This window comes from Molossus molossus, unplaced genomic scaffold, assembly GCF_014108415.1.
Source record: "Molossus molossus isolate mMolMol1 unplaced genomic scaffold, mMolMol1.p scaffold_m16_p_3, whole genome shotgun sequence".
Classification (NCBI taxonomy): Eukaryota; Metazoa; Chordata; class Mammalia; order Chiroptera; family Molossidae; genus Molossus; species Molossus molossus.
In genome coordinates this window covers 50,306,524-50,317,983 of record NW_023425366.1, presented here as the reverse complement: position 1 = coordinate 50,317,983, position 11,460 = coordinate 50,306,524, and the positions used below count along the sequence as shown (strand labels likewise).

General features: G+C 43.1%; 1 protein-coding gene across 2 annotated transcripts in view; it reads left to right on the top strand.

Moving 5' to 3' along the window:
* The first annotated feature begins 417 nt into the window (after window positions 1-417).
* FAM169A (family with sequence similarity 169 member A) overlaps window positions 418-11,460 on the top strand; it is a 65,133-nt gene continuing 54,090 nt past the window's right edge. For both annotated transcript variants that reach the window (XM_036280596.1, XM_036280595.1), the window contains exon 1: window positions 418-522. The gene's annotated coding sequence lies outside the window, so the exon portion shown is untranslated. The remainder of the gene's footprint in view (window positions 523-11,460) is intronic.

The window sequence follows — 11,460 nt, the reverse complement described above, 5'->3', positions numbered from 1 at the left end:
CGCAAACTCAGCGTCGTCGTCCCCGCAGTTTACCCGCACCTATTTCTGTACCTAAGCCAAGGTCACTCTTTAATACCGAGCCATTCCCTGAGCTGGGGCGTCGCGCTCGCCTGGTGACGGCGGCCGGGGCGGAGAGGGGCGCAGTGGTGAGACGGGCCGTGTGGCGCCCCGGGTTAGCCGAGCCCGCACCTGCCCGGCGGCCAGACCCGGAGGGAGGCCAGGCGGCCCCCGGCGCCAAGGAGGGGCCGCGAGCGGGCGGCGGGCGGGGGGATTCGGTGGGCGCGGCGGCGCGCGGCGGCGAAGGCTCGGAGCGCTGCGGCGCGAGTGCGTCACGCCGGCGGAGGGCACGGTGGGCTGCGGCCGACTCGCCGACCAGGAGCCGGGCGCCCGGGCGAAGGGGAGGCGGCCGCACCCGCCCTGGCAGCCGCGAGCGACGCGGCCGGGGTCGCCAGTGAGCAGTCACCGGCTCCATTCATTCCCGCGGCTCCGCCTCCTTTCCCGGGCTCCGCGGGCGCGTCCGAGGTGAGTGTGCTGCCCGAGCCGGCGGGCGCCGCGGGCTGAGGCCGAGGCTGCCTCGTGCGGCCCCGGGCCCCGCCGGCCCCGCCGGCCCCGCCGGCCCCGCGCCCCGAGGGCGGCGATCCCGCTGGCAGCTGCGGGCTCGGCCGCGGCGCAGGCCCCCGCCGGCTGCCCCCGCCCGGGACGCGCGTCCCGCTGCCGGCGGCCGAGCCGGTCTCCCCTGGGGGGCGTGTGGGGGCCCCAGGTGCGCCGGCCTCCGCGTCGCGCCACCATTTTGTGTGAGGGAATGCCTCCTCCTCTCTCCTTCCCTCTCCTTCCTTCCTCGCCCCCGGGGCGTCCGGTTCCCGGCTGTGCTTGCTGAGCCCCCGCCCCGCCACGGCTCCCCCTGGAGCCTTTCCGCTCGCCGGGCTCCTTGGCGTGGGAGAACTTAAGCGGGTTCACCCACGGAGGTGGCCTCCAGAGATGCTCTGCCACATCCCAGACCTTTAACTACTTTTGGAATAGATATCGTATAGATTCATGTTTAGAATGCAGCACATTGCAATTTTATTCTAATTCTTAGCTGCCCATTATGCAGTTTTTCGAGGCCTGTGCCCAGGAGATCGATGGGTGAAGCATTGGATTGTTTATGGCTCAGGGATCTGGTACACACTTTACTCCCATTATTATCCTTTGGGAGAAATGATGATGCATCTTACTCGCTTTTCAGCTTCCGGAAATTGGTATGGTATTTTACAAGGAGTAGATTTTTAGGATAACCACCTGATGCCTGCCCCTTCCCTCAATTGAAATGGTCCTGTGTGAGAATTTTTGAGGGCATTGGGGACGGAGGGACAGGTTACTAAAAAGACCACCAGAAAGAAAAGTTGTAATTACGATTTTGAACTGTTACACAATTTGTCATTTTCAGGGTTCCTGAGAATTTGGTAGTTCTTGTTTTAATTTATGTTGTAAATGTACTTAAGTACCTCATGGATTATACTCACGCCATTTGTATTTTATCACTGCATCACAGACAGGGATTAAAATCTGGAATGGTGGCTGTTGCGTAATACACATATTTGGGCCCTGGAGGGAATTCACCAAAATGGATCTGGGTTTGATGTGGACTGTAACATCTGCTTGCATTTATTTATTTGTTTATTTATTGCACACAAGATGTACAGGTTATTTTTGCAAACTACCATATGTTTTGTTTTCCTCCTCCAAGAGGAAAGATTTTTAGTGACTAATAGGGCCAGACTAAGCCCCCCCCCCCCATGGGGGCGTGGAGGTGAGTGGAAGAGGACAGGGACATGAGATGGTGAGAGGAACCTGGGAAGTCTATTTGTGAAGACTTCCAGTGCAAACAAAGATAAAATACCAGTCTTTCACAGTAAGCTTGTAGCTGTCAGTGTACTCTCTTTGAATTTATAATGAGGATTGATTAGGGAACTTAGAAATATTTTATATGAATAGCAACATTACCCTGCTGCCTGAGTGATTATAACGTAAAATGTTTTACCTGTGGATTATAGGTTCTAAAAAGTTCCGAATTAGTCTGACCTTTGATATAGGTTTGAATAATTATAAATGGTATCATTTCTCTAATAAAGGCACAATATACATCAAACAAACAAAATATTTTATAATTAGATGCTTTTGAGAGTAAAATTTCAGTCACTCTCATTAAATTACTGTAAACTTTTTTTCTGAATAGTTGAAGACTCTTCCACTAATTTTCTGTACAAACGAGTGATTCATATCTGTACCATCCCTCGAAGAAATGTTATGCTTCTCATTAATGACATGTTCTATGGGGAGAATTAGGGAAGTGAAAGGGTCCTCGGACATTGAGAGATGAGTCTTGTTTAGGGAATTTAAATAAACAAAGATTGTCTGCTAGAGATCCAAAGTACCCTGATTGGACCTATCTTAGGTCCATGGGGAATGAGATTGTTCTTTCTAGCAAGTTCACTGCTGAGTCAAATACAGTTCCTACACCTTTACATTGATTCTGTTAATACACATGTCAGAGAAGTTCATAGAATTGGTACTGTTGTGTTTAATTGAGTTTGGAAGTGATCCTGGTGTGTTTTTATCTTTGATGTAGCTTGAGATTTTGAGCATTATTTTACCAGTGGTTGAGAAATTGAAAAGGGAAAAAATCTGTAATATTTTTATCCATTAGCTCTTACCTAACTAACCTTTTTAAAGCCTTATGTGTTTTATGTTTAGTCATCTGCCTAAAAATGCAAAAATGTACTTTTTAAAGGTAATGAGAACATAAGAGGATTGAGTAATTTGGACAGAGGTTCGAAAAATATCAAGGATTCTGTAGAAAGGACTGTTGGTTGGGTAAGACGGTAAACAAAAGCCTTCATGTTTCTTTTCATTTCTAAGATTTTCTGATTCTAAATTGAAAAAAGGAGTTGCACAATTATTGTGTTTAAGATGATTTTCTTTTCACACACCATTAAGCTTCTGATCTTTTGTATATTTAACCCTGAAATTAAAGTGTTAAATTTGGTATGCTTTAGTAGTATAAGTATTTCATAATTCTTTCCAAAAACAACAGTGAAATTACTCAAGTTTGAATTTATTAAAGAAAAGGTGTGATGATTTATTTATTTTTTTGTTTATTTATTTAAGAGAGAGAAAAGGAGAGAGAAAGAGAGAGAGAGAGAAACATCAATGAGAGAACATCTATTGGCCGCCTCCTGCATGCCCCTCACTGGGGATCAGGACCACAACCTGGGCATATGCCCTGATCGGGAATTGAACTAGTGACCTCATGGTTCATGGGTCAGCGCTCAACCACTGAGCCACACCAGCCAGGCAAGGTGTGCTCATTTAAAAAGACTCAGGGAAAAGCTGATAATTTGCTAAAGACATCATACAGTAATTATTAGACTCATTGAATTTTAGAGCTGAAATATGGGACCTTACACCAGGTTTATCTGCTCTGCAGAAGGAATCTACTCATGTAGCCCTATTCTTCCTGCCAGAAGGTTTCTAACTTACCACATACTTTGTTTTTGAAAACATAGTATCAGTTTAGTTACTACCTGCTCCAATAAAATATTAGTTTTTATTTATTCAACAAACACTGAGTGTCTGTTGTATGTTATCCTGCACAAAAACAAATATACTCCACCCTCATGGAGTTTATAGTTTAGTGAAGTATTGTGGACTAAAATGTTAAAGATTCCGCCTGGTTGGGGCATGCAGGAGGTGGCCAATGGATGTTCTCTCTCATCAATGTTTCTATCGCTCTCTCCCTCTCCCTTCCTCTCTCTCTAAAATCAATAAAGAAAAAAAGAAAAGGTTCCATAAAATATAAATGCACAAAGATTTTTGTAAGTATGAATTAGGTACACATTCAATTAGTAAATTGTATTTTTTAAGTTCCAGGTTGCATGGGTAGGGTGGGTGGGGCTACATTTATGGGTTGTGTAGAGGAGAGGGTTCAGTTACTGAAAGAAACTAAGAAGGGAAAGAAACTAAGAAGTAGATTTGGGAGAGAGTGTTGTCCAGGGAAGGAGAGGAACTTTTAAGCATTAGAAAGTGGTCAGTTGGGTCTGGTCTGTCATAAGATCAAGAGGGGTTAGAATGAAAAGAATTCATTGAATTAGGGAGTTGAGAGGTTATTGGAGGCCTGAGGAGGAATAATATCAGTATAGTGATAAGAGAAGAATCCTATTTAGGGATGAAAAAGCCAATAAATAAGACTTTTTGTTATACAGTGATTGATAAAGTAATAAGTGGTACTAATAAGGAATTTTATAGTCTAAAATCTTTTACACATATGTGCCAGTGCTTTCAAGTTTAGATTGCCTCCTGATATTCCTGATGAATTTATTCTGATTGTTAAATTAGCAATAGTTATTATTCAGAGGCAGTGTAGTGCCACAGTTTAAGCCAAGTAGACATTAACATAGGTTTGAACCCTGGCTTTGCTGTTTCTAGCTGCCTGACTTTTAAGATAATTAATCTCTCTGCGCCTCCTCATTTGTAAAGTGTACAATTGACCCTTGAACAATGTGGGGGTTAGGGGTGCCAACCCCTGTGCAGTTGAAAATCTGAGTATAACTTTTTAAAAATGTTTTTATTGTTTTTTTTAGAGAGCCGGGAAAGGCGAGATAGGAAATCTATGTGAGAGAGAAACATCAATCAGCTGCCTCCTGCATGCTCCCTACTGGGGATTGAGCCCAAAACCCAGGCATCTGACCTGATGGGGAATCAAACAGGGACCTCTCAGTCCATGGGATGATGCTCAATCCACTGAGCCACACAGGCCAGGCAAAAATCTAAGTATAACTTTTGACTCCCCCAAAACTTAGTCGTGCCTTAGGTATCTGCTGGGGATTGGTTCCAGGACCGCCGAGGATACAAAAATCTTGAGTCCCTTATATAAAATAGTGTAGAACAGTGTATATAGTCAGCCTTTCACATCCTTGATTCTCAACTGCCAATCAAAACAGTACAGGTGACATTCGGTCAAGATGGCGGCATAAGTAAATGCGGTATCGCGTCCTCCCACAACCACATCAAAGGTACAACTAAACTACAGAACAACCATCATTCAGAACCGCCTGAAATCAGGCTGAATGGAAGTCCTACAACTACAGAATTAAAGCAGCCATATGAGACTGGTAGGAGGGGTGGAGGCGCGAGGGGCAGAGATACCCACGTCTGGCGGATAAAAATCAGGAGGACACCTCGGCTGGGAAGGTCCTCCCTGAGGACTGAGGGGTCCCCGTCCCACACCAGGTGCCCCACTCAGGGTTCCAGTGCCAGGAAGAGAAGTCCCCATAACTTCTGGCTGGAAAAACCAGCGGGAACTGAGGCTCAGGGAGGCTGAGGAGGCTGGAGCCCCAGGCAGCTCCTTAAAGGGCCCGCGCACGAACTTATCGGACTCTCTCCCTCTAAGCTTGGAGGGGAGGCAGCTCGAGGGGCACCAGAGACATACAGGGAAGAACTGAGCTGTGTGGCACTGGAGCGAGGGCTGGAGAGGGGGCTTCCTCGGGGACAAACGTGCTGTAAGAGGCCTTTGTTCCTTTGGTGAGCCCTTCCCTGGGGCGGCAGACAGCAGCCATATCTGGGACTCCAGTAACCTGGCTCACACTGGTAGCCCCGCCCTGGTGACTCCCTGAGGCCCGGCCCCGCCCCGCCCCGCCCCGCCCCACACAACTTTCAGGCCCACCCAAGCTGTTGCCACTTGCTTAACCATAGGATTGGCCTGTCTTGGATCCTGCTTCAGGTTTTTCCTAAATTCTTTCAAACGAGCAGCATCTGGTCTCAGCTAGCCCCATACTTCTCCTTAAGTAATACACAGAAACAAACACAGGAAGGCAGCCAAAATGAGGAGACAAAGAAACAGGTCCCAAATGAAAGAACAGAACAAAACCCCAAGAAAAGAACTAAGTGAAATGGAGATAAGCAACCTAACAGATGCTGAGTTCAAAATACTGCTTATAAGGATGCTCAATGAACTCAGTGAGAACCTCAGTGAACTAAGTGAGGGCCTCAAGTGCATAAAGAACCAGTCAGAAATCATGGATGCACAGTCAGAATTGAAGGAGGCATTAACTGAAATAAAGAATAATTTACACAGATTCAATAGTAGAGCACGTAAATCCAAGAAGCAAACCATCGATTTGGAATATAAAGAAGCAAAAAACGCCCAATCAGAACAGCAAAAAGAAAAACAATCCAAAAACATGAGGATAGTGTAAGGAGCCTCTGGGACAACTTCAAGCGTGCCAACATTCGCATCTTGGGGGTGCCAGAAGGAGAAGAGCAAGAACAAGAAATCGAAAACCTGTTTGAAACAATAATGGCAGAAAACTTTCCTAACTTGGTGAAGGAAACAGACAGACAAGTCCAGGAAGCACAGAGAGTCCCAAACAAGATGAACCCCAAGAGGCCCACACCAAGACCCCTCATCATCAAAATGCAAAAGGTTCAAGACAAAGAGAGAATCTTCAAAGCAGCAAGAGAAAGGCAGCTAGTTACCTACAAGGGAGTTCCCATAAGGCTGTCAGCTGATTTCTCAAAAGAAACTTTGCAGGCCAGAAGGGAGTGGCAAGAAATATTCAGAATGATGAAAAGCAAGAACCTACAACCAAGATTACTCTATCCTGCAAAGCTGTCATTTAGAATCGATGGCCATATAAAGAGTTTCCCAGACAACAAAAAGTTAAAGGAGTTCATCACCACCAAACCAGTATTATATGAAATGATGAAGGGTCTTTTTGAAGAAAAAGATAAAATGTATGAACAAACAAAATGGCAATGAATACATATGTATCAACAATGGAATCTACAAACAAAATGATAGAGAGAACATTTTGTTGGTTGCCAGTTGGGAGGGGGCTTGGGGGAATCGGTGAAAAAGGTGAAGGGATTAAGAAGCACAAATTCATTGCTAGACTGACAAACCTCAAAGGGAAAAGGGTGCGGAAGGGGGGGAGAGAAATAAACCAAAAAACTTATATGCATAACCAATGGACACAGACAATAGTGTGGGAAAAGGCGGGAGTGGGGAGGAGGGGGTTAATGGGGGAAAAATGTGGAACATCTGTAATACATTCTACATTCAACAATAAAGATTTAAAGAAAACAAAAAACAGTACAGGTAATTATCGAAAAAAGTGGATTCTCTTAGTTCAAACCTGTATTGTTTAAGGGTCAACTGTAGTTATAATGTTATCAGAGAAAAATGTGGCTCATCTTCCCCCATTGCTAGTGGGAGTGAGGTTCTTGGGATATTGCTGGAATGAGTTTTTCCGGAGGCCCCCATAGGAGGATGAGATACGTTAGAAAGCTTTATTTCTGTGGAATTACATTCCTGGGTTTCTAAAGTCCCATTTTCTTTAGTCCAGTCAGAAGTGTAGCTGGGGTTTCAGTAAAGCTAGAAGCAAAGCCAGTGTCTAGAGTTTTCTTTCCATGTTGGACCTGGGTCCAGTTCAGCATCAGGCCAATTGCAGTCCATTAGTCCATTGTGTGTGGGGTCCACATGGCTGTGCACCATGTGGGTGAATGCAGAGAAGCAGGAGCAAAGAACCCCACAAGCCCAGAGTTACACCAGTCCCAAGAGAGCCAAGAGCCCAAGAGAGGGAACACCTTTGTTTAGGGTGTTAAGTATCCCAAATTTTCCAGGATATGTAGTAGCCACACCCATTCTGACCAACCATCTCTGTCCCCAGGTATAATTAACAACAGACACCTCTGATAGTCCCCCAATTTTGTTGGACATGTGTTTGTCTCCTCTTTGTTGGACCCCTGGGGAATGTTAAGTTGTAGCTTCCTGGCGAAGCTACCCAAATGGCATGCCTATCATATCTGGCTTTCCCTTTGTTCCTTTCTTATTATTGATCTAGTTAATTACAGTGGTATCAGTAACAAAGCCTATCTCAAAATGTTGTTGACAGAATTAAATGTCACAATGTATCTAAAGGTAGGTTACTAATATTATTATCAGTCAAATTAGGATAATTTTTAGTATCTAGTTCAGTATTCCTCATCTTTTTCATTTTGTTACCTTCTCATCATACCCAACCATGTACAACACTTTGTGAGGTACATTTCAAAGCAATAACTGACCTTCCATTTTAAAAATGAGTTGTAATTTACCTGCCACTTGTCAATTGGAGGTTTTGCTCTGCATGAAATAAAGTATAACCACAGTGAGCTGAGTTGGTAAAATTCTAGTTAAAAATAAAGGAAATCTTTGGGTATTGTTAGTGTAGGGGAAATGTATATATTTTTTAAAAAATTGAAAATAATTCAAATAGCTTCTTTATAGCATTTGAGGATCCCAGACTAAGAACCTATCTTTTAATTTTAGATCTGGTCCTGTATTCTATTAATTATTCATGTTTATGAGTGGAAAATATAGCTAAATTTAGCAAAAAGTAACCACATGTTAGAAGTCTTGATATTTGGCTATGGACTATAATACATGTCTAAAAGTACTTGAAATTCATTTCAAAGCTAAGATTTATTGATAATATCTTCTAAACCATGAAAGAATAAATTGAAGTGATCCTGAATAAATTTTGTTTAGAGAATGTTAACTTTTTATATATGAGCAGCCTCTCAAAATGGCCAAAAAAAAGGCATAGTTTTATTTTATAAAATGATTCATATGGTTTTACAGTTTCATTATACAAATGACCACTCAGCTGAAGTCTGTGGACTGCTGGCCCTCCTCTGATAATGACGTGGATGGAGACAAGGGAAGTTCTTGTACCTGTACTTACACTGGGGCAGAGATATGTTTTCTTGTCCCGAGTTGGTATATACCAACTGTAACTGACAGTACTCTGACCAGCTAGTTGTGTTTTCATTCCATGGAATTCATTTGTGGTTAGAATTTATGGTTTGAAAGGCCCATTTCTTTTAACCTTTAGTATTGATATGCTGAATAAATCTAAGTTCTTATCTGCATATTGGCTCCTCACATATTTGAAGGGTAACTTTCTTGCCTCCCTTTCTCAGCAACACTTCCCCTCACTGAATTTCTCTCAGTTCCTCTTTCTTATCTACTGTATCACAGTTTTCAGATTCTTTGCCATCCCGGTTGTTCTTCATTGGAGGCAGTCCAGTGTTTCAGTGTGATTTTCCTTAAAATGTGACCATCTGAATGGGATAAAAAACCGTGGATGCTGTCTGACCCACAGATGGTGCAGGGATACTTTTCCATTTCTGGGTCTTGACAGTCAGAACCGTAATAACAAAGCCGTATTCTGGGGTTATTTTGTGTCAAATTTAAAAAAACAAAAAAACTTGCACATTGTTCATATTGAGTCAAATATCTAAATTTCAAGGTTTTCTTTGTCCTTCAGCAGTGTGTAATTTAAATGACCAATGCAGTTTAGTGACTTCATTTTCCTTAGCTCTATTTTGTAGTAATTTCTCAAATATTTGGTAGGCGTTTTTATGTTTCTCTTTTATTTATTTTTTAACTTTTAAACAATTGGCTTTGTATTTATTGTGCAGTAACCATTTAACAGTTCTGAAAAAGGATCATATTGATTAGAAAAGGCATCTAAAGTCTGAAGAGGATATTGCAAGATTTTTAAAAATCTAATTCCTGGGTTGATATATTTTGTGATAATTGTATAATCAGATGCATCATGGAGTATATTGGCTTTTGTCCTGACCTGGAAACTTGACCACCAGCTTAAATCCCTCTGGAAACAGATTGGTTAGGGTTAGAGTTTGACTGCCACATACTAGTTGGGTGAACTTTGGTAACTTACTTAACTTCTCCACACCCAAGGCTCCTCATTATGAGTGTGTGTTTAAGAATACCTGCCTCAGACCCTGGCCAGTTTGGCTCAGAGGTTAGAGCACCAGCCTGCGGACCAGAGAGTCCCAGGTTCAGTTCCCACTAAGGGCACTTACCTTGGTTGCAGTCTGTCCCCGCCCCAGTTGGGGTCCTGTGGGTGGCAAACACTCGATGTGTCTCTCTCACGTCGATGTTTCTTTCTCTCTTCCCCCCTCTCTTCCTCCCGTTCTACCTGAATACAAATGCAAAAATGTCCTCAGATGAAGATAAAAAAAAATAATAATAATAAGGATACCTGCCTCAGCCCTGGCTGGTGTGGCTCAGTTGGTTGGGTGTCATCCTGTGCACCAAAAGGTGTTGGGTTCGATTTCCAGTCAGGCCACATCAGGGTTGCAGTCCTGATTCCTGGTAGGGGGCAGGCAGGAGGCAGCCCATTAATGTTTCACTCTCACATAGATGTTTCTCTCCTTTCCTTTCTCTGAAAATCAATTTAAAAAAAGAGCCCTGGCTGGTTTGGCTCAGCGGTTAGAGAATTAGCCCTCCGACCTAAGGATTGTGGGTTCAATTCCTGGTCTAGGGGATATTCCTGGGTTGCAGGTTTGATCCCCAGAATTGTGCGGGAGGCAGCCAATGAATGTGTGTCTCTCACATCAATGTTTCTCTCTCTCTCTCCCCCTCTCCCGCCTTCCCATCTTTCCTCCCTTCCATGCTATCTAAAAATCAATAGAAAAATATCCTCCCGTGAGGAGTAACAACAACAACAACAACAAAATAATAATAATATCTGCCTTATAGGGTCATTTTGAGGAATAAATGGGATAACATTGTAGAGTGTTGCACATATACCTGGTGTAGGTTAGGCCAGCAATAAATGATTGGTCTGTTGTTATAAAACATTCTCAGTAAAAAAACTGTTATAATTGAATTTTTGATAATACCACCCCTTTGTAAATTAAGATCTTTTTTCCTATCTTCTTTCTCCAAGTAATCAAGTGTAGACATGTAAGTTATTAGGAGGGACATCAGAGGTCTTTTGACCCATCCCTACTTTTTGTATGTTGAAAAAAATGGATTATGCATCCCTGGAGTTTTGAGCCTGGTAGGCTAAAAAGATGAAGAAAAATAAATCACATTGTCATGTGATAAGTATATTACAAGGAGTATGCACAAGATACTTACAAGAGTTGCTCAGCTTGTCTCCTTTCAGTTATTCCTATTAACCCATCCTACACACAGTTGGATAAATTGTCTTAAAGCATAGCCTTGAAAGTCTCTTTTCTGCTCAAGATCCTTAAATTGAATCCTACCCAAGTATCAAATAAAGTCTCAACTCTTTAGTCTTTATTCTTGGCCTTTTTTAAAAAATTGAATTTATTGGGGTGACATTGGTTCACAAAACCATACTATTTTCTTGGCCTTTTATGTTCTGTCCTCAGTTTACTTTCCTAGCATCCCTTCCACTACTTCTCTTTATATACTTCTCTGAGTTCTCTTGGTAAATCCAACTACTTGCCATTCTGAGCATGCTTTCTGGCTTCGGTTTAGCATAGTCTTTCTTTTTAGAGGGCCTTCCCCTCTCTATCTCTGCCTGTTGAAAGACTGTCTCTTGCTTTTCGTCTAGCAGCAGAACTTGACATGTCTTTCGGCTGTGGCAGCTCTCCCTCCTA